The following is a 22,561-nucleotide window of genomic DNA, read 5'->3' as shown; positions in this document are numbered from 1 at the left end:
GGGAGGGGGAAAAAAGACAGGTCTCCTACAGAAAAAAAAAAAAAGCACATTCAGTTTCTCATCAGAACACCAGATACTAGAAAATAATGAAAAAATCTATTCAAAATTCTGTGTTAAAATTATTTTCAACTTAAACTTCTATACTCAAATTATTAACTAACTGTGAAGGTGGAAGAAAGTCATTTTCAGGCAAACACATGCACAGGGAGAGTGATGGTGGCTGGCCAAGTGGCTGCTGCTCATGTTATTGTACTTTCAGCTTAAAAAAACATTTAGAATAGGTGATTTATTCACATGCTTTAAAAAATCAGAATATATAAAAAGATATATGGTAAATCTCCCCTTCCAATGCTCACCTCCATTTTCTCAGGTGTTCTCGCTGCTCCTTCCCAGACGGAACCACTGTTGTTGGATTCTCATGTAACTTCCAGAGTATCACTATGCATGCATAAACACATCTGAATATAGATTATTTCTTTTTCTTCCCTTCCTTTAAATGCTTGGTTTAAAGGGGGTAATTAGGTATGGCCTGAGTAGCAGGAAGATTGAACCAGATGAAGAGGAGAACATTCCAGGGAGAGAAAAGAGAGAGAGAGACCAGAGGCTCCAGGACAGAAATTGGTGTCTTGTGTCTAAGGATCAGAAGGAAGGTCAAAGTGATGGATGCAGAGTGGATGAGGGAGGGTGTGGCAGAAGAAATGGAAAAAAAGGAAGAAGAATACATGATTCCCCCTAGAATAATAGTGCATAGCTGTCCAACCCTGTCTTCAATAAGAAACTATCTACCATGGTAGCCATCCCTGCCCATTATGTGCCATTAGGATAGTTGGACCTCAAAAAGAGGATCCCATGGACCCCCACTTGTTCCAGGAAATAGCCACCTCCAGAACACCCCTACTCCCAACACTAAACACATCTTCCTCTTTAGAAATGTCCCTGGGTGGCTCACTTGCCCCCTGAAGCCAACCAAGGAATTATGAGTGTGCCTGGAGTCCAAGCAGCAAGTCCCCCTCACTTGCAAAAATCCCACCTCCAGAGAATGTTTCCAGTCAGAGACTGTGTTTCCTCTCTTTACTCTGTAAACGTATTCTCCTTTCTACCACCTTAGAACTCCTGCTGAAATGAAAGCGATGACAGATGGGTTCCCTTGCCCAGTTTATGAATCAACAGCCTTTGCTCATTTCGTCTCTGATGCAGTTTTATCTTTGACATCATGAAACAGTTCCACCTTGAGCCTAAGTTCAGGGTCCTATCTTACCCCACCTCCCAAGATGAAGAGGGAAGAGGGGAGAGAGAAATCAGAAGATGCTTTTTTATTTTATTTTATTTTAGTATTCTGTGTTTCTTAAACTCTACTATCTCCCAATACTACTTCCAAATATTTATTTTATTTTAGTCCCAAATTTGGCATTTAGAGAGTTCATTTTTTTTTTCAGACTGAAAAACTCTATTTTGTCCAACGCATACATAGACATAAACTCATGAAAGTTTCCAAGCTTTACTTAAATAGTTTTCTGATGTGGTTTCCATAAAGCAATACTATGACTCAGTGTTCATATTTAGAGAAATTATGATGATTTCTTTTAAAATTCTAATTATAGTTTAAATGATCTAATTGCTCTTCAAAATTAGACACATTATATGCCCAATTCAACATACTTCTTTAAAATATTGCCAAGGATTAAAATAAATTATAATGTACAGTGCATAATTTCACCTTAATTATGTATTTCTGTGATTAGTTTCCAGATTCACATTTCTGTTATCTTTGTAAACCATCTTCCTTCTCCACCATAATCCTTGCTTGATAAAGGGGTAATGCTGAAAAGATGAGACTCTTAAATTTTTAAAATGTTTTTTATTATTAAGTAATGGGTACTTATAAAAATTTAAAACAGTATGGAAGTGGGTAAGTAGGAGGTAACATTTGTCCCTGTCCCCATGAATTCTACTGCCATTAAGTAATCAAGATATGATATGTGTGTGTATTAAATTAAAATCAAGAGTGAGACTGGGAAGAGTTTAGCCAACTGTAAAATTAGAGGGCACACAGAATACACAAACCACCCTCATTTCTGACACCAACTTCAAGTTTGTGGGGATCCCAGAACCACCCTCAGTTTTGACAATTTCTAGATGAACTCACTGGAAAATGTTATACTCACAGTTACAGTTTATTACAGGGAAAGGATACAGATGAAAGTCAGTCAACAGAGGAAGCACACAGGGTGGAGTCCAGGGCAGTACCAAACATGGGGCTCCCACTGTCCTCTCCCCATAGAGTCAGGACACATTACTTTCCTGGCATCAATATGCAACAAAACACATGGAGTGCTGCCAAAAAGGGAAAGTCAGCTGGGTCTCAGTGTCCAGAGTTTTTACTGGGGCTCCATTACATAGATATGATTGATGGGCTCACTGCCCATGTGGTTGTCTGACCCAGCATAACTCTAAATAACATTGCTGGGTTTTCTAGTGTGGCTGGCTCCACCCTAAGACTATCTGGGTATAGCCAGTGCCCACTATGTAGCATAGTGCTAGACTATCTGGTGAACCAAGGCCCAGGAAAATAAAGACACTTTTTTCAGGCCTGTAATTCCAAGGGCTTAGCGATTACCTCCCAGAAGCCAAGGTCAAAGGCCAGAATGCTTTTTGAGCAAGGTTAAATTCTTTACTACACAGGCTTCCAAGTGGAAAAAAAAAAAAAATGAGAGGAGCAAAGCATCCAAACTGATTATTTTCAATTAATTTCAGACATTATTTAATGATGTCCCTTAAAGGAGAGAACCAGTAACTATCTTCTTGCCACCATACAGAGTGTCAGGGATAGTAGGGGAGAACATATTTGTTTGTTTTATTCTTTTCCTCTTTGTCATAATAGGTCTCTATTTCATTTGATTCCCTTTCTCTCCTGCTTCACTTCCACTACTGTTAGTCCCGATTACTACGATTAGTCACTCTGAGGTAGGGATCACCTGTATAAATACCCACAGAGGTGAGTAAAGGAGTGAAGCTCCCGTTTGATATTGGTTCAGCATTGATATACTTCATTTACATATTAAACACAAAAGAATATCCTTCTTTTCCAGAAAGGAAATCGGTTTCCTCACTTTTCCACTAACCCCTCCTTTCTTCTTGAATGGTTTAGCTCTCTCAGCAAATATTTTATTTTCTTGCTTTTGATGGAGCTTGCAGAGAAATAGCTCTCTGCAATACAGTCAAAAGCTAGGGCATGTAGAATCTTGGCCCTGACTTTTACTCTCACACTCAAATCAACAATTCAGGGTTTGGGCTTCCCTGGTGGCACAGTGGTTGAGAGTTCGCCTGCCAATGCAGGGGACACGGGTTCGTGCCCCAGTCCGGGAAGATCCCACATGCCGCGGAGCAGCTGGGCCCGTGAGGCATGGCCGCTGAGCCTGCGCGTCCGGAGCCTGTGTTCCACGACGGGAGAGGCCACAGCAGTGAGAGGCCCGCGTACCGCAAAAAAAAAAAAAATTCAGGGTTTGGCAATGCAGTCCCTAAAGCACATATTCTCATCTAAAGCTTAGCTCTAACTGACAGTTACAATAGTGAGAATCAGAGAGCAGTTTCCCAAGAAAGGTAGAAAATCTGAAATTACTCCAATCATTCATCTATGTGAAATTCACATAGCATAAAATTAACCATTTTGAAGTGAACAGTGGCTTTGAGTACTTTCACAGTGCTGTGCAGCCACTACCTCTATCTAGTTTTGAAACATTTCCATCACTCCAAAATAAAACACCATACCCATTAAGCAATCACTCCCTGTTCCTCCTGCTTACAGCCACTAAAAACCACCAATCTGCTTTCTATTTCTACAGACTTATGTACGCCAGATATCTCATATACATGGAATCATATAGTATGTGATCTTTTGTGTCTGGCTCTTAAAATTACTCAATTTCAAATGTGGTCACAATACCAGAAAACAATGAACAACAACACTGGGTTAGATAAACCAAACACGTGTGAGGGAGTGTATGGCCCACTTGCTGCTAGTTAATAGCCTCTGCCCTGATACAACGAGTGATAGAAGAGGGCTTCCCTGGTGGTGCAGTGGTTGAGAGTCCACCTGCCGATACAGCGGACGCGGGTTCGTGCCCCGGTCCGGGCAGATCCCACATGCCGCGGAGTGGCTGGGCCCATGAGCCATGGCCGCTGAGACTGCGCGTCGGGAGCCTGTGCTCCACAATGGGAGAGGCCACAACAGTGAGAGGCCCGCGTACCACACAAAAAAAAAAAGTGATAGAAGGGACCATAGCTAGACATTGATTAAGAAGAAGGAGCCTGGAAAAGATGTTCTCTAGGAGGACAAGTTATTAAGCTAGGTCACCAACGATTCACAAATCTGGTCAAGAACAATCAAGGACACAGAATTCAGTAGAGAGAGCCTGTTAGAATCATAGTTTAGACAGCCAAGCCAAGTCCAGTGTTCTAGAAAGTCCTGGAAAGTAGAGAATTTGGGAACTTTATTTGCAACAACTTTGTGTCTGTGTTGGGGGGTGCTGGAGACACAGTTTGAGGCCAGTGAATCCCCTCAATCAGAATGCACAGGTTAAATAAAGCTTTTAAAAGGTGTTTTTAAGCATGTTATATGACCTCAAGGTTGTTGACCTGGTCATCTCATGCCAATCAGTAGCTCTGATTGTCAATCATGTAGACTCCAGACTTAAAAAGCATGCAGGATAAAAAGGGAAGATCATGGGGTAAAATAGAAATGTTACGGATGATGCCAGTTGGAACTCAATGTGAAGCACAGCCTTGCTTTGATACTTAACATTTTAGTCTCAGTTTCTCCAACAGAAAAATGAGTATAATTACCCATTGTGCTGGACTGTTGTCAGAATGATGCATATTTTCTATGCAATATATGGCGCAAAATGAAAGGCAGTAGGTATGAATTATTATAATAATGAGACTGATATTGATGAACAATTTAAACCACTAACTTTAGGAGAGACATTTGCTCTCGGGCTTCCTCTCTGTTCCCTGCTGCGTGCAGGTGAAACATCATACACAGGTAAGGCAGTTCCTCAAAGGGTTTAGTAGGTCGTCATTATAAGGATAGAAATGTATCTTACAAAAGGATATGAAGCAACTGTACCACTAGCTCAGGGGAATGGTCATGGGTTTTTTAATTAAATCTAAAATAATTTTACTCATTGGAAAGGATGACAGATGGACAGTGTGACCCCCTGTAATCCTTTTTAGTTGTGGAAACGGCAGTTGGTTGGAGGGATTAGGCCTGTCAGTGTCACACTGCCAACTGGACAGATCTCAAATTTAGAAGCACAACTCTTGTGTCAGACTAAGTAGGTCAAATTTTTGTGGCTTTTCCATAAAGTCCTCTCTGCCAAACAGAAGGTGAAGATTCAGGGGCACTTGTTGGTTTGACAAAATTTAGATTTAACTTTTTCAAATTCCTTTAGTAATTATGTCAAATTTTAATGGCAATAGAGAATTAAATCAACATGTCCATAGTACAAACAATATCTTGGTCTATTTTAGAGCAATTTTGCATCATAAAGAAAGAGATTTAAGACATGATACCAAGTCTCAACTATTATATAATCTTAAATCATGTATTTTTTTTTGAAAAATGCAGTTTGCTCTGTATAATGTGGAAATGAAGGGTAGGACCATCTTTTACTCCTTAAAATTCTATTTTATGATTAGCTTTGTGTACATTAATGATAAAAGTCTAACATCCTTTTCAGAAATTGCGTCTAGTGAGTTAAGGAGAAAAACGTCTGATTTCTAGAAATCAATACATCAAAGAAAAGAAAATCAGGTCTGAAACTGTCATTTCTCTCTCAAAAAAGGAAACCCATGGATTTGTCACGTGCAGTCCTTTCTTTAGGGATTTCTGTGGTCCTTAGGTGGATGTTGACAAGATGGATGTAGCACCTACAGGACAGATTGGGACCCAGTAATTTTAAGAAGTAGGGATCTTAAGGTGAGCCAGTTTCTGTTAGATCCTCGGCCTCAAGAAATTTATATGGCTATTGACTGGGCAGGGGTAGGAGCAAAACTGCGGGGAGTAAATTCCTAGTTTCTGATTGATTAACTGATTGATTGCTTGATTAGGCTAGGACTAGCAGGGGAGCAGGAAGCAGAAATTATTTAAACAAGTATTTCCAAAAATATAGCACTTACTACAGGTATTAAACAGGTAAAATTAAATCACATAATACATGTACATTAATAATTTTAATTAACCTCTCTATGACAAACGACACTGATTTTCTGTTTATATTGGTGATACATAATTTTGTTTTACATTTACTAGGCTAAGTGAAAAACGTTTTATAAAACATGACAAAAATTATGAAGGTTGTATATGAATGACTGGTTTGTGAGACATTTATTTCAAGTTAAATAGCAGATATCTTTTTTTTTTTTTTTTTTTTGCGGTACGGGGGCCTCTCACTGCTGTGGCCTCTCCCATTGCGGAGCACAGTCTCTGGACGCGCAGGCTCAGCGGCCATGGCTCACAGGCCCAGCCGCTCCGTGGCATGTGGGATCTTCCCGGACCGGGGCACGAACCCGTGTATTCTGCATCGGCAGGCAGACTCTCAACCACTGCGCCACCAGGGAAGCCCCAGATATCTTTTTAAATTGAAGCATGTCTAACCTTAAGAGGCACTGGGCATGTGAACTGACATTCGAAAATTCTGGGGTAAAAACCTGTCAGAACCACTGATTTGGGGGGAGGTTGATTGGGATTTTTATCTTTGTGTATTTTAATTTTTATATCCTATGAATATAGCCCAAAAGATAATAAACAGAAAAAGATATCATTTTCCCAATATTCAGGATGAAGATGAATCAGAAAACACCAGTACAACTTGATGCCTTTGAATATTAGCTAGAACGAGATATAATAGAAGTCAGCTACCATAGCACATGGTAGATACAGCTACCATGGTAAATACAGATATCTGTATCTACCAAACTGATATTTTGGTATTTGCTTAACAAATTTACACATTATGAACTGAGAATTATATCTACAGTAATATAAAATCAATTCCCAATTAAACACTATGTTTAATCTAATTCAATTATGTTAATCTTATTTCAAAAATGAATTCATGTGATGGCTTGAGATACAAACGATAGAACAGAATATTTAAAAGGTGGCTGAGGACACTGGCATAAAGGAAAGATGACATGAGTGGGGTGATGTACACTTGCATGCGGTGTGGTCCATGCTGGAAGCGGACTGCAAAGTTGGGTCTGAGCTTCCTAACAGCCAAAACAAGTACAACTGTATAATTAGTTATAGCAGGGGTGGCAAACTATGGCCCTTTGGCCAAATTCTATCTGCCAGCTGATTTTGTAAATAAACTTTCACTGGAACACAGCTGTGCTCATTTGTTTCTGTATTGTCTATAGCTCTCTGTGGGTTACAATGGCAGAACTGAGTAGCTGCAACAGAGACAGTACCACCTGCAAAGATGAAAATAGTTGAACTCTGGTCTTTAAGAAGAAGTTTGCCAACCCCTGAGTTACAATATTACAGTATCTAAGACATTTTTAAAAAATTCCCTGGCTCAGTGAATTTTTTAAAAACCTGTTTTTCATTATTAAAAGCCATTGATATTGATTAAAATTTTAATAAAATCGATATGATATTTTTGCCATGAAATTTGTTTATTTTTCATACCAATGCCTTAGTCTTAAAAGGGACTGCCTCCACAGGCCCAGATCTAAAACAAATCGTTACCTAACAGTTATCCTTTACACAGGATTTTCAACTACAGTCTTCCACCTTTTAAGCTGTATCACATTAATCATTAATTTCAGAGGAAAGGAAATCTCTTATTGAAGGACATTTCCTTCTGCTCAGTCTTAAGGACAGATCAACAGCAACAGTCATATGATGAATTTCGGGCAATACACTGGAAGAAAAGGATGAGAATGTCAATAAAGCTTCTTTTAAAATCTTTCTATCTACTTGGACTTCAGAGAAGGCAGAAAGAGAGAATAAAGTTCGCAGTTCTAGCTGTGAATATGTGAAGTGTCCCTTCTTAGTTCTGACTTCTAGAAAACTAAATTTGAAGCCCACTTTACTACCTGAGCATACTTTTCTGATCCAAGAGTGGACCTGACATAGGCTGGATGGTCAGATTCTCTCTCCAGAGAATTGAGAAGAGACTGGGATGCTGGCGCTGAGACACATCGGCAGCGGCATCCAGAAAAAGGAGCCTCAAGTTTAAACACTGAAACTTCCCTGATGCCCGCCTCACTGAAGTCTGGTTGTTCAGATCTTCCTTAGATCCTGATCCTTTCCTAATGTCTATTACTTGTATCCAAAGGAACTTTATTTAACTTGCCCAGATGGTACATTTTCAAATACTTAAGGATATTTATCATATCCCTCTGAACTTCCCTTCTCCACATAAAACATACTTAATTAATCTTTTCTTCAAAATTATTCTCCTGGGGGAGAAAAATCCCAACCGTCTAAAGAAATGAATGTTTTAAAATAGACTTTAATCCCAAATCCAGACCCCAGCCTCTTTAAAATCTTGTGTGGAGAACTGAACACAATGCTTCAGGCATTGTGTGGTTAGCAAAGAGTAGGACAAGACTATCACCTCCCTTATTCTAAACACTTTACTTCTCTTAATGCAGCCATAGGTCATATTTACTCTTTTTGATAGATACATCATACTACTGACCTTACATTTAACTAAATCAAACTTGTTTTTATCATTAAAGCTCATACTCAATTTTGTTATTTTTTAATCCAAATATATAAATGTGTATTTATCCCTAGCATATTTGATCCTATTAATATACTCATTTTTCCAGTTTGCCAAGACAACTTTGGATTAGTAATAACTAATTATATAGTTTCTGTGTGATAGAAAACATGTTAAGCATTTTATATCTTTTATATTATTGCATTTTTCACAACAATTTTACTAGAAATGTGTTTATTTGTTCCCAGCTTCCACCACTCTCTACCCCCTCACCCTTGGAAAGAAAAACATAACTCTTTTGATTGAAGTTAATTTTCTTAGTGGAGGTGAACAGCAATCTTACCATAATGGAATTATATAAATAACTGTATATTAAATAAATAAATAAGCTTCATGAAAAATGTGTCCATACTATGTAAATAGATAAGAACAGGTAGGAAGGTCATAATTGAAAAGATAATGAGATGCCAAAGGAAGAAGAAATAACTGATAAGCTGGACTTCATTAAAATTAAAAATTTTACGCTACGAAAGACAATGTCAAGATAACTTAGACAAGCTACAAACTGGGAGAAAATATTTGTAAAAGACACATCTGATAAAGGGCTGTTATCCAAAATATGCAAAGAACTCTTAAGAACTCAACAATAAAGAAAACAACCTGATTAAAAAATGAACCAAAAACCTTAACAGACACCTCACCAAATATCTACATAGGACACATAAGCATTTGAAAAAATCCATACCATGTCTCATCAAGGAAATGAAAATTAAAACTATGAGATACCACTACACGCCTATTAGAATGGCCAAAATCCAGAGCACTGACAATACCAAATGCTGACAAGGATACGGAGCAACAGGAACTCTCACACATTGCTGGCTGGAATGCAAAACAGTATGGTCACTTTGAAGATAGTTTGGTGTTTTCTTACAAAACTAAACATATAATTTTATCATATCATCCAGCAATTGTGATCCTTGGTATGTACTCAAAGGAGCTGAAAACTTATGTCCACACAAAAACCTGCCCACACATGTTGATAGCAGCTTTATTGATAATTACCTAAACATGGAAGCAAGCAAGATGCCCTTCAGTCAGGGAATGGATAAACTGTATATATATAAATATATATATATATATATATATATATATATATATATATATATATATATATATATATATATATCCAGACAATGGAATATTATTCAGTGCTAAAAAGAAAAGAGCTATCAAACCATGAAAAGACATGGAGGGAACTTAAATCATATTACTAAGTGAAAGAAGCCAATATGAAAAGGATATATACTGTATGATTCCAACTACATGACATTCTGAAAAAGGTAAAACTATGGAGACAGTAAAAAGGTCAGTAGTTGCTAGGGATTGGGGAGAGGGAAGGGTGAATAGGCGGACCACAGAGGACTTTTACGGCAGTGAAAATATTCTGTATGATACTATAATGATGGATATATGTCATTATACATTTGTCCAAACTAATAGAGTGTATAACACCAAGAGTGAACCCTAAGATAAACTATAGACTTCTGGTGATTATGATATGTCAGTGTAGGCTCACCAGTTGTAACAAATGTTTGACTCAGGTGGGTAATGTTGATAAAGGGGGTGGCTATGTGTGTATGGGGACAGGGAGTATATGAAAAATCACTATACCTTCCTCTCAGTTTTGCTGTGACCCTAAAAATGCTCCCCAAATGAGGTACTTTTTAGTAAAAAAAGAAAGGTAATGAGATTAAGAGAGGTTAGGTGACTTGGCCAAAGTTACAGAGCCAGCAAGTGGTGAAGCTGATCTTTAAAACTGAGTCTGACTCCAAATCCCATGCATCTCACTACTACTATGTTCTGGTGCCTCCAAAGTTTAGCCAAACAATTGCTTCCTAGATGTCAGTTTTCTTAATCGTTAAGTTTTCTAAGAAGATTTTCTATATATTCATTTATAGCATTGATTAAAAAAAATACTATATAGAATAGAGCCCAGTGGGAAGCTTCTAGAAACCCTTTCTAAAGCTGATGTCTTTATCTTAATCAGTACCCCTGGGTATATTAAATCTATTTATTGAACTATTATCTACTCTGCATTTCACAAACTTTTCCATAAGGATGAAATAATTCTTTTCCAAACCCTTCTTTACATCCAGTTACATTACACCTGCTATTTTTCCTTGATAGAACAATCAAATTATCTGCCAAAAAGAAGTTGTATAACCTTTCTGGAAACCAATTTAAAAGTATAGGGCTTCCCTGGTGGCGCAGTGGTTGAGAGTCCGCCTGCCGATGCAGGGGACACGGGTTCGTGCCCCGGTCCGGGAAGATCCCACATGCCGCGGAGCGGCTGGGCCTGTGAGCCATGGCCGCTGAGCCTGTGTGTCCGGAACCTGTGCTCTGCAACGGGAGAGGCCACAACAGTGAGAGGCCCATGTACCGTAAAAGTATATACCAAGGCTCACAAAAATCATCTTATAAAATCTCCCTTCAGGAGTATATACCAAGAAAATAATCCAACATTATGTGCATAAATCTTTTTCTGGATTTTACATTCTTTTATATTTCTTCTATTTCTGTGTTATTTATAAAGGTTAAAAAAGCAAACGTAAAAATAGAATTATAAATTACATTATAGCACAAAATGAGCTACTATACAGACTTTTAAACAATGATTTTGAAAAATATATATGGACATGGGCAAAATGTTCATGATAAGACAAATGAAAAATAAGGATGCAAATAGTATAATCTAATTTTATAAGTATATTTAACATGTATAAATAATGGTATTATATGTATGTGTAATAAATAAATAGACTTTCCTATGCTTCATTAGTTTGTAGATCTAATATATATTTTATATATATATATATATATATATATATATATATATATATATATACACAAATTTGTATTACCTAGTCTCCTACAAAATTGTCCCTGAGTATTTCTGAGAGTAACCTGGAAGTATACATGAATATGTTCACTTTAACTACCACTATGCACCCCTTCACAATGTTTTCTTTGGGATTGCCCTACTGAGAAATGAAGTTTCTGCCAGGAATTGCCACCATTACCTTTTATCAGACACTATTCCCAAATGACTAAATAATGCTCAAAAAAAGAAAAGCTGTACACTCCCAACAGCCGCAAAGGATAATAAGTTTTCACCTTCCCCAAAATGTTCTAGATGCCTGTTTTCATGTATTATTTTCATGATGGTTTGCTGATTGTCTGGAACCTACAGTTCAAACTATTGAAAGGCTTAGCAAATCACTGAATCCGAAAAACATTTGAACTCTCAGATATTTGACAGAGATTGTGACCTATATTTTATCAGGATTTACGCTCAGCACTTGTTTGGACACTGAGCATCTCATGTATTTCATGACATCAGTCAAGGAACAGTGTTGAGATTATATCACCAAGACATTTGTTCATTTGCCTGCAAGATATTTCTAAGATAATTATATCATCTATTCAAGCTTGTTCTTCCCAATAATTCACATCACTAATCATTTTTTTCCATGAACCATTGGAAAGTAGTAGCTGGAATCACATCTTTTAAATTTTGGTAGAGCCCCATAGGAACGATGAGTACCATCTTGACCTTCTCTTTCTTAGCCATAAAGATATGAAATATTATTCTGCTCTGTACAGTTGTATAGGTTGTACACTGCTCGACAGAAGCAGCACAGTATCTAAGGGAGTATCATTTACATCCTAGTCACTATAGATTTATATAAAATGTTTCATTATAAATAAATCATTACACAATGGAAGTTATTATATATTGTTTTAAGAAGTACAATATCTCATAGAAGGAAGTGACTTTGTCTAATTTGCAAAAAGGCGTTGCATAGACCTCCAACAGCCCTAGGACTGATTGTAGTCACTTTTAAGTCCAACTTGGAATGGCCCTAGCTAACACTTGAGTAACGAAGAGAAACTGGGTTTATGTTGAATGACTCCACTAACTGAAACAGAGAGGGAAAGGAAGAAAAGGATAAACTACACTTCAGCATTGGAAATATGAGACTGGAACTCAGTAGAAAAGTAAAGTGTGCAAGTCTAGGGAGTTGAATTTGTGAGAGTGAATGAGACTACCCAAACAGACGATGGGCAAGAATATACTCAGGAATAAGAAAATCAACAACTTGCCCCAAAGAGACAGAAAGGGAAAAAGGTAGTGAGAAACACAAATAGAAAATGGTCAGGATATTAAGAGGACTAGAAGAAAAAGTATCATAGAAACAAAGAGAAACTCTTAAGAGAAATAGGCAACCAATACTATCAAGAGTAAAGATGAGTCAAGGAAAATAAGGATTGGAAAGAGGTCATTAGCTTCCATAAATACAAGGTCTTTGGTAGCTTCAGCAAGAGTAGATTCTATTGAGGGATTGGTGTGGAAATTAGATTGCAGTGAGTGAGGGGGGAATAAAAAGTGAGTAACTAGTGGTAATAAATGTAGCCTAGGTTCTTAAGAAATCTGGTTTTGAATGAAGAGAGATTATTATTTCAAATGCAATTTCTCATGGAAAAAATGCTACATTAGAGGTTAATTTCCTAGGTCAGCCTACAGCACTTATCTAGTTCATAACAAAATGCAGAAACTGCAGATTTATGGTTCAAGCTGGAGGAGAGAAATGCTGTTGCAACACTTGTAATAAAACAAAACCAGAATAATAAATCTTAATAATAAACTGTTTTCTATGTGTCTTGAATGCTGGTAGGTGGGGAAGATATATTTAATTAAAGAATTATGACTTGGCAGATATTTTTATGTAAGGATTCTGATATGGACTTCCAGAAAATCTTAAGGTCTTAAAGTTTTTTTTCACTGTGCTTAATTTCAGTTTTAAACAAGTGATCGTGCTTTACTTTGATTCTCTGTCACTGGCATTAGTTCCATAGTTTCCAGCTCTATTTGTCTCAAGATAGACTGTCTAAAGCCAGTCTCAAGATTAGTTTGGAGAACAGAAGTCTCTGTGACTCAAAAGCATTTATTTTTTTAAGGAGCTTCATATCCAAGGTGACCAAATCTTGAAACAGCCTAGATTCCAATTTTTACTTAAAAAGAAAAGGGTAGAAAAAGCAAAATGGTGCAAGATGGGGTCAAAATTGCAAGTGAAGGAAGAGTGAGAAGAAAAGGGGCAGCATTCAATTGACCAAGAAATTAATTTCCCAGAATAGATGTCTATTAATAAGATAATAAGAGTCTCATAAGCTCTTACCATGCTGCTGCAATAAGATATTATACTTCAACTGACCATTGGGTAAAATGAAAAGTGATGAAAAAAAAAAATGAAAAGTGATGAAACCTAGCTACCTCTATTGTCATGGAGAGAAAAGTCAACTGGCGAGGGTAACTTCTTGGATCTTAATGGTTTGTAAGCTACCAGAAAGCTGGACTCTTTGAAGACAAAACTGAGTGTGGTAGTATTTGGAAGACTATAAATATGAGACATTACCAAAAAAAAAAGAGTTGACCAAAGTAAATTATTTAAAATCTGCAATTACTGCACTACTGTTAAGGATCTCAACTTGAAAGCATTTAATGGGCCTGAAGATATTAACATCAACAGTTGCTATAGAATATATAATAAGAAATATTAAAGTAACAATTTAGAAGAGTCTGTCTTACTTCCCCTATCCTTCTCCCCACGCCATCTTCTCTCCCCCCGCCAACAAACCCTCCAGTCTCAGATCCCTCACAGATGAATTCTACTTAATATTTAAGAAATAGATAATACCAGTTCTACACAAACTCCCAGAAAATAAAAGAGGAGGAAACACTCCTCAACTCATTTTATAAGGTCTGCATTATCCTAATCTTAAAACTTAATAAACGCGTGATAAAAAAAATTATGCACCCATATCCTCATGAAAATAGATGCAAAAATCTTCAACAAAATATTAACGAATGGAATTCAGCAATATATAAAAAGATAATATAGCTTGACAACTGGCATCTGTCCCAGGAATGCACAATATTAACAAACTAAAAATGGAAAATCTTATGATCATATTAATGGATACAGGAAAAGCATTTATAAAATATAAGCCTATTTCTGATTTAAAATTCCCGCCAAACTAAGAACGAAAGGGAACTTTCATAATCTAACATAATATTTAATAGTGAAAGAGTGAAGATTTTTTTCTCTAAGATTGGGAACGCGGCAAGGATATTCACTCTACCCTTACATTCAGCATTATACCCAGAGTCCTCGGCAGTATTATAAGGCAAGAAAAAGAGCTAAATGGCCTATAAACTGGAAAGCAAGAAGTAAAACTGTCATTATTCACAGGCACCATGATTGTCTATGTAGGAAATCTTAAGTCATCTACAAAAAAAACTGCTAGAACTAATAAATGAATTTGACAAGGTTGCAGGACACAAGCTCAGTAAATAAATCAATTATAATCTATATACTAAAAAAGAACAATTGGAAACTGAAATTTTAAAATTTTGCAGTAGCATCAAAAATGTAAAATACTTAGAGGTATATGAACAATAATGTACAGAACACATACATTGAAAATTACAAAACATTGCTAGTAGAAATAAAAGAATCCCTAAGTAAGTGGGGAGATACCAAATTTGTTAAGGTGTCAATTCCCCCTACATTGATCTGTAGATTTAGCACAATCTTAAACAAAATTGTAGCAGGCTCTTTGTTGTTGAAATTGACTAGTTCATTTTATAAGTAATGTGAAAATAAAATGAAGAACAAAGTTGAAGGACTTTCACTGATGTAAAGATAGAAATATAGATCAATGGAACAGGAAAAAAAATGTCCATAAATGGATCCACAGACATATGGACAATTGATTTTTGAAAAATATTTGAAGGCAACTCAAAAGGTAAAGGATAAAACTTTCAACAAGTGGTGCTGGAACAACTAGATAGCCATAAGCCAAAAATCAACCTTGATTGTTACTTCACAACATATACAAAAATTATAGTAAAATTTATCATAACCTAAACATAAGAGCTAAAACTATCAAACTTCTAAAAGAAAACATAAAAGAAAATCTTTGAGACACTGGTTTAGGCAAAGATTTCCTACTTAAGACTCAACAAGCATAAATCACAAAAGCCAAAAAAAATCAATAATTTGAACTTCATCAAAATTTTTAAAACTCTTACTTTTTATATATTTTTTTCTTCCAGTTTTATTGAGATGCAGTTGACATACACTGCTGTATAAGTTTAAGGTGAACAGCAGGATTTTACTTACGCACATAATAAAATGATCACCACAATAAATTTAGTGAATGTCCATTTTCTCATATAGATACAAAATAAAAGGGAAAAAAAGTGAGAGTAGGATGGAGAGACGGGAGTTGGGAAGATGTTACCAGGCAGGCCCCCACAAACTGTTGCTGTAACCCCTGGAAAGAAGAAAACACAACAATATGAAGAGCTGCAAGCTCCAGCTCCACCACCACCACCAGTGGCTTCCTTCATCACAAATGAAGTAGACATGCGATATTACAATGATTTGCTGAATCTAATTCCAGAAGAATTCATTTCTGTGCCCTTGATACTGCATTGTATGCTGGAACAGGTTGTGGCAAATGAAGAAGACCTTGTCCCACCGAGTCTGGCGGAGCCCGCCTCCCAGAACAGATGGGCTGGACCACAGAATTGCAGTTCACGTCATGTCCATCCTGCCCTCTCTCTGTCTGACAGAGAGGGAGAAAAAGAATCTCCATGAAATATTCTTATCTGAAGAGGAAAACGAAAGCAAACCAGTGCCCAGAGGCCCTCTCCTACTGAACTATCACGATGCCCTCGCCCACAAGAAATATGTGCTAAAGGACCTAAAGAATTTTGACCTGGTTCAAATTAAGCAGAAGATGCAGTCTAAGTTGCCACTGTGGGAATTCCTTGAATTCCCTCTGCCCCCACCATGGAACAGCACGAAACGTCTAGCTACAATTCATGAGCTCATGCACTTTTGTACAAGTGAAGTTTTGAGCTGGAATGAAGTAGAACGAGCCTTCAAAGTGTTTACTTTTGAGAGCCTGAAACTCTCTGAGGTTGATGAAGAAGGGAAACTGAAGCATTCTAGAATGATGTATGGGACAGATTCTGAGATGTTCAACATACCATGGGACAACCCTGCCAGATTTGCTAAACAGATAAGGCAAAAGTACATCATGAAAATGAATACCCAAGAGACCAGACAGCAAACAGATAGTGGAATCAAAGACAGAATTTTATTTCTGGATCAGAATTGGTCAACATCTATGCAAGATGATGAGATCAACAAAGAACCTTCCAATCCTAGTCAGCCTGATACTAACAATATGAAGTATTCTGACCTGGATAATAGGAAATCCTTAGACTCTGATTTACAGAAAACCATCAGAGCAGAACAGCTTGAAGTCGTAGCTCCAACCTGAGCCTTTGAAGCAGACTGTGAACAATGAGATGAAAGATAAAGCAGTCACAAATGCTCATCCTCTTGAAAAGAAACCCAAGAAGATGACTGTGGAAGCAGAGTTACAGGACATAAAGAAAATGCAGCAACGTAATCTAATGGACTGGAGTTTTACTGAACATTTTAAGTCAGAAGTTCTGCTTCAGGTTCTTCAAGAAGCCAGTCAGCAATACAGGTGTATTGATTCTTATTACCACACACATATAGAGAATATGCTGAAAATTACAAAATGCTGATGAAAGAAATCAAGGACCTAAACAAATGACATACCGTGTTCATGAATTAGAAGATTCAGTATAGTATAGATGTCAGTTATACTCAAATTGACCTGTAGGTTTGATGCAATTCCTACTAAGATCCTAGCACATATTCCCATAGACTTAGACAAGATTATTCTAAAAATTATATGGAAAAGCACACGCCTAGAATTGCTAAAGCAATCTTGACAAAGAAGAATAAAGTGCAAGGAATCACTCTATTCAATATTAAGGTATACCATATAGCTACAATGATCAAGATAATGTGGTATTGGTGGAGAGGTAGCCATATAGATCAGTGGAGCACAACAGAGAGCCCAGAAATAGACCCATACAAATATTTTTAACTGATTTTTGACTAGTTTGTTTTCTGTATCTGAGAGTCTGCTTCTTTTTGGTTATACTCACTAGTTTGTTGTATTTTTTAGATTCCACATATAAGTGATAGGACAAGGTATTTGTCTTTCTCTGTCTGATTTATTTCACTTAGCATAATGCCCTCCAAGTCCATCCATGTTGCTGCAAATTTCATTCTTTTTTATGACAGAGTAGTATTCCATTGCATATATAAACCACATCTTATTTATCCAATCATCAGTTGATGGACACTTAGGTTGCTTCCATACCTTGGCAATTGTAAATAATGCTGGTATGAATATTAGGGTGTGTGTATCTTTTCAAATTAGTGTTTCTGATTTACTTTGGATACATACCCAGGAGTGGAATTGCTGGATCAATTAATATATTCTCATGGGGTAAAAACTGGGGTAAGAAACTCACATTGCACACCAGACTGCAGCTTATTACCCTACAGAGTCATTCTCTGAAATACTTAAGGGCAAGAAACAAGTGAATAGAGATTTATTTCCAGACATATTTCTTAAAGGCACCAACCTAGTTATTCCTCCCACTCTTCACCTCCACATTCAGGGTCAACATGTTTGGTTAGGCAAGACTATTCCCTACATCAATGCACTCAGCCAAGAGGTGGGATGAAATCTAGACTACGCTCTATTCCTCAGGCTGTGTACCCAGGTGTTGCCTCTTCCTGTAGGAACTCCCTTTGTCTCATTTTCACACGGGTGTTGTTTGGGCTGGAGGAGATTGGGGTTGCCAAATAAAGTTAGTTCCACCACCCAGTGTCCCTTAAATTGACCAAGTCTTCTCTAGCGCTCCAAGTCAGCATCATGTCTTCACTTACCCAGACCACTGAGACAGCCTTCTATTTGCAATGCATACATACAAAATTATTTAGCACAACATACAAAATATTTTGCAAAGTGGTCTCATCTCCCTTTGCTGTCCAACATGCAGCCTACGACCTAGTCACACAGGGCTATTTAACCATAATGTGCTCTTCTGTGCTTCAAGAAAATGGGGCAGAGGAAGCCCAAGGGAGATCTGGAGAATCTGAGGTCAAAGGGGCCTGTGACCCAGTTCCTAGACAAAACCAAGGGAAGAGGCTTCAAGATGCCAGCGTAAAAATGTATGTTTGTGTATCTAAGCAGATAGGGCAGTAGACAGCCCTACAGGAGCAGCAGAATGTCTGAGAAGGTAGCGGAAGTAGATGAGAAAGAGGCAGACTCGAAGAAACCTATGTATAGAAACAAGCAGATTTTTTTTTTTTTCCAGCAGTGACTTATGAGGGCCAATGTCCAAACAGCAGACAAACAAAACCATCTCAGCAGAAGACAGCAATGCAGAGCGCTAAATGCAGAGGTCTCACTGCAATTAAACCCTAGAGCTCAGACCCAACCAGGGCAAGGGGTGTAGGGGCACTAAAGTGACGAAGGTTAAGTTCTCATCACCAAATGAAATGGAGGTTTAATATAGATATTGATTATGTTATAGAAAAATAAAGTGGGAATTCTTGGACATCTGGGTTTGTGGGCTTAACTGAAAATCATTACTACGTAATTCCTAGAACTTATTAATGTGCCTGTACATAGCAGGTCCTCAATGAATGTTATTGAAAGAGTGAATAAATCTCATAATAATTATGTTAAGCCACCTCCAAGTTCTGAAATCCTGTTGTGGTTCATTTTCTCCGAATCCTCCAGTTTTCCACAAGGTGGCGTCCATTATCTGGAGTTCTTTCTTTCCTGGTTGCTACGGGGGTCTTTCTCCCCAGTGACCCACGGTTTCTTGTTTGCAGTTGGCCAATGTCTTTTACTTCACTAGACTTGTACATTTTCTTTTTCTGCAAAGCTAGTGGGTTTTTTCCCTTTAATCTTTCCCAGGCTGCCTCTCTAACTGCTGAGGGGAAAGACTGAAGAATTTAGCTTCAGCTCGTTTAAATACCAGAGCAGATGCAGTAAACACGTCCATTTCACTTTCTTAAAAATGCTCTTTGTTCATAGATTTTGCAGTATTTTTCTCCCTTCTGGATGTATTTATCAGGTTTGTCTCACTTTTAAGCTCTTCATCCCTATTTCTTCATCAGAAGTAATATTCTATTTTAACTTAATTTTTTTTTAAGTTTTCTATTTAGAACTGTTTGAATTTTAGACAAGAACATAAGAAAACAGTTATGAGAAATTCCAAAGAAACTAGACAATCCTAATTAGAAAACAAGATTCTTGAAATGTAATTAAAAATTTTTGAACATTGTATTTTTTACCCTCCGAAAAACAAAACTGAGAGAAAAATCTCAGTTACTTGAAGGGGAATAAATGAAGGACTAGAAAGATCAGTGAAAAATCTTGGAAAAAGTAGAGAGAAAAAAACAAAGCTTAATTATGTTGAATTCTTCTGGCCTGGACCCTGGTAGAACATACAGGTTATATCACTTAATTGTCAATGAGCTTTGTGGAATCTTGTAGTTTCTGAGGATTCTTGTCCTCATTCTAATCTACACACTCCTCTGAGGCATCATCCCAGGCAATTTTTGTCACCCACAGATTCCAATGCCTGAAGGCCGTTCCCTGCTGACTCGAGCCATCTCTCGATCCCAGAACTTACTCCCCAGAAACAGACAACCTAGTACATCTCCACCTGGATATCTCCCGTGGAACTGAAATTCAATAGGCTCAAAGCTTGACTCCACCACCATCGCCATCTGTAGTCCTGTCTGGGCAATGACATCACCATCCACGCAAGACAGAAACTTAGGAATTCCCCCCAAATCTTCCTTTTCCCCACCTCATATCTAGTCAATCAATCAGCCAGTTGCGTCATTTGTATCTACCCTACATCTCTTCTTCGCATCCTTTCCACTCTGTTCCTAACATCTTTCTTTTGGTTTAATATTCATCAACTCTCACTAGGAGCAATGCTGCAAGCTCTTGAATTTCTCTGCCTCACCACCCTCCAACTGCTCATCCACTGTCCCCAGATTGGTCTTTCCAAAACATAAATGTGGTCATGCAGCTAACTCCTCTGCTTAAAACCCTGTTCTATCCCTAGAATAAAAGCCCAAAGCCCCGAGTCAGCCCTTGCTTCCTATAATATCATCTACCACTGCTCCTGACCTGAACCCTGCATTCCAGCCTTCAAAACAACTTACATGCACAAAGGGGCCCTACTCTTTCATGTCCTGTGCTTTTATTAATGCTCACGTTACATCCTTTCTCCGGAATGTCCTCTTTCCTTCTTCTCCCATATTTATTTAGAAAACTCCTGATCATTCTTCAACATCCCCTCAATTGATCATTTCTTCCTCTGTTCCGTCCTGGTATCTGGCATATAAATCTACTACAGTGCCATTATATTATAATGTCAATACTGTGAGTTCCCTGATAGGAGGGACTGCTCCTTATTTTTGTGTTGTCTAGTGACAAGCACTGTGCCTGGTCCTACTCAGAATATCTCAAACAATGAAAGAATGAGGAGGCAGGATATTAATGATCATAATTTACTGACTGCTTAATGAGACAAGCACTATGCTCAAACTTTATAAACATTATCTCATTTAATTCTACAGCCCAATGAGGTAAGTTCGATAATTATTCTATTTTGCTGATGATAAGTTTTAGGAAGTTAAAAAATATATGCAAAATCAATATATGCAAAGGAAGGGCTCAGATTCTTTGTTTTGTTTCCTGACCAGAGCTCAAACTCTTAACCTCAAATGTAGGCCTCTTCCCCAAGGACTGAACACAGGAAATACTATTCTGACTGTCAAAAAACTTTTTAAAGTCATGGATTATGCAAGCTAGTCACTTGAGAGTTTTATACTGATTCCAAGAAAAAAGTAAGAGTGACTCTCAAGCATGGTTTGTGAACACTTCATGAGGGAAGTCTTACTAATGCCCTTGGGCATTACCAGGAAGAAGGATGGTTTCTCTAAGAACAAGTAATCCCAAAGCAACTTCCTTCCCTTCTGGAAGACAGGATTACTTGACAGGAAAACCAGGGAACTAGAGTCGGTGTGGGGGGGGCGTATGACTCCCCAGCATCCTCCCCAGCCCTGCCCCACTGCATAGCAGTCATGCCGTCCTGGGTGTTGACCGAAGCTTCAGGGATAAGCACCATTAGGTCTAAACCAGTGTTTCTCTAAGCCCTGGTGTGTAGGACCACCATCTGCAGTGCTTGATAAAAATTGATTTCCCATTGCCATGCCTAGAGATTCTGAATCAGTAGGTTTGGTGCCAAGGAATCTGCCCCCAGCGGAATCTGATAGACCACAGCCACACTTCAGAAATGTGTGCGCAAACCAACCATGAGTGCCCATCCTTTTGCCAATGGGTTAAGACAATCAGAATCAGGTTTTATCCTGGTAACGGTCACCGGTCTACGTGCAGGGGCTAGGGTAACCAGCTGTCCCTGCTAGCCTAGGATCTTCCTGGTTTTAGCACCAAAAGTCCCATATCCTGGGACTTTTTTTTATTCTATCCCTAGAATAAAAGCCCAAAGCCTCACTCCCAAGCACATCAGGATTGCTGGTCACTCTAAAGGTCATGTAGGAGGTTGTCCTAGTCAAACTGAAAGAACAGTCTTCTATTCACACTTTCTCCCCTTTCCACCCTCCCTCTGGACACAAACAAGGAAGCACACTCTCCCCACTGCTGTTGGCAGTCAGCGTATATCCACAAAGGAAACTGGCCTGAGGACAAGACATTGGAGAAGGTAAACTACAAACAGCAGAACAGAGTCTCAGCCCTGGTTGTGCTGTGCC

The 22,561-nt window shown here is 38.0% G+C and overlaps 1 pseudogene; it reads left to right on the top strand.

Moving 5' to 3' along the window:
* The first annotated feature begins 16,093 nt into the window (after positions 1-16,093).
* Positions 16,094-17,424, top strand: LOC136121964 (sperm-associated antigen 17 pseudogene; annotated as a pseudogene).
* Positions 17,425-22,561: the final 5,137 nt, after the last annotated feature.

Source organism: Phocoena phocoena, chromosome 4 (genome assembly GCF_963924675.1).
Source record: "Phocoena phocoena chromosome 4, mPhoPho1.1, whole genome shotgun sequence".
Classification (NCBI taxonomy): Eukaryota; Metazoa; Chordata; class Mammalia; order Artiodactyla; family Phocoenidae; genus Phocoena; species Phocoena phocoena.
Note: the sequence above shows the minus strand (reverse complement) of the source record. Positions and strands in the feature narration are given on the sequence as shown.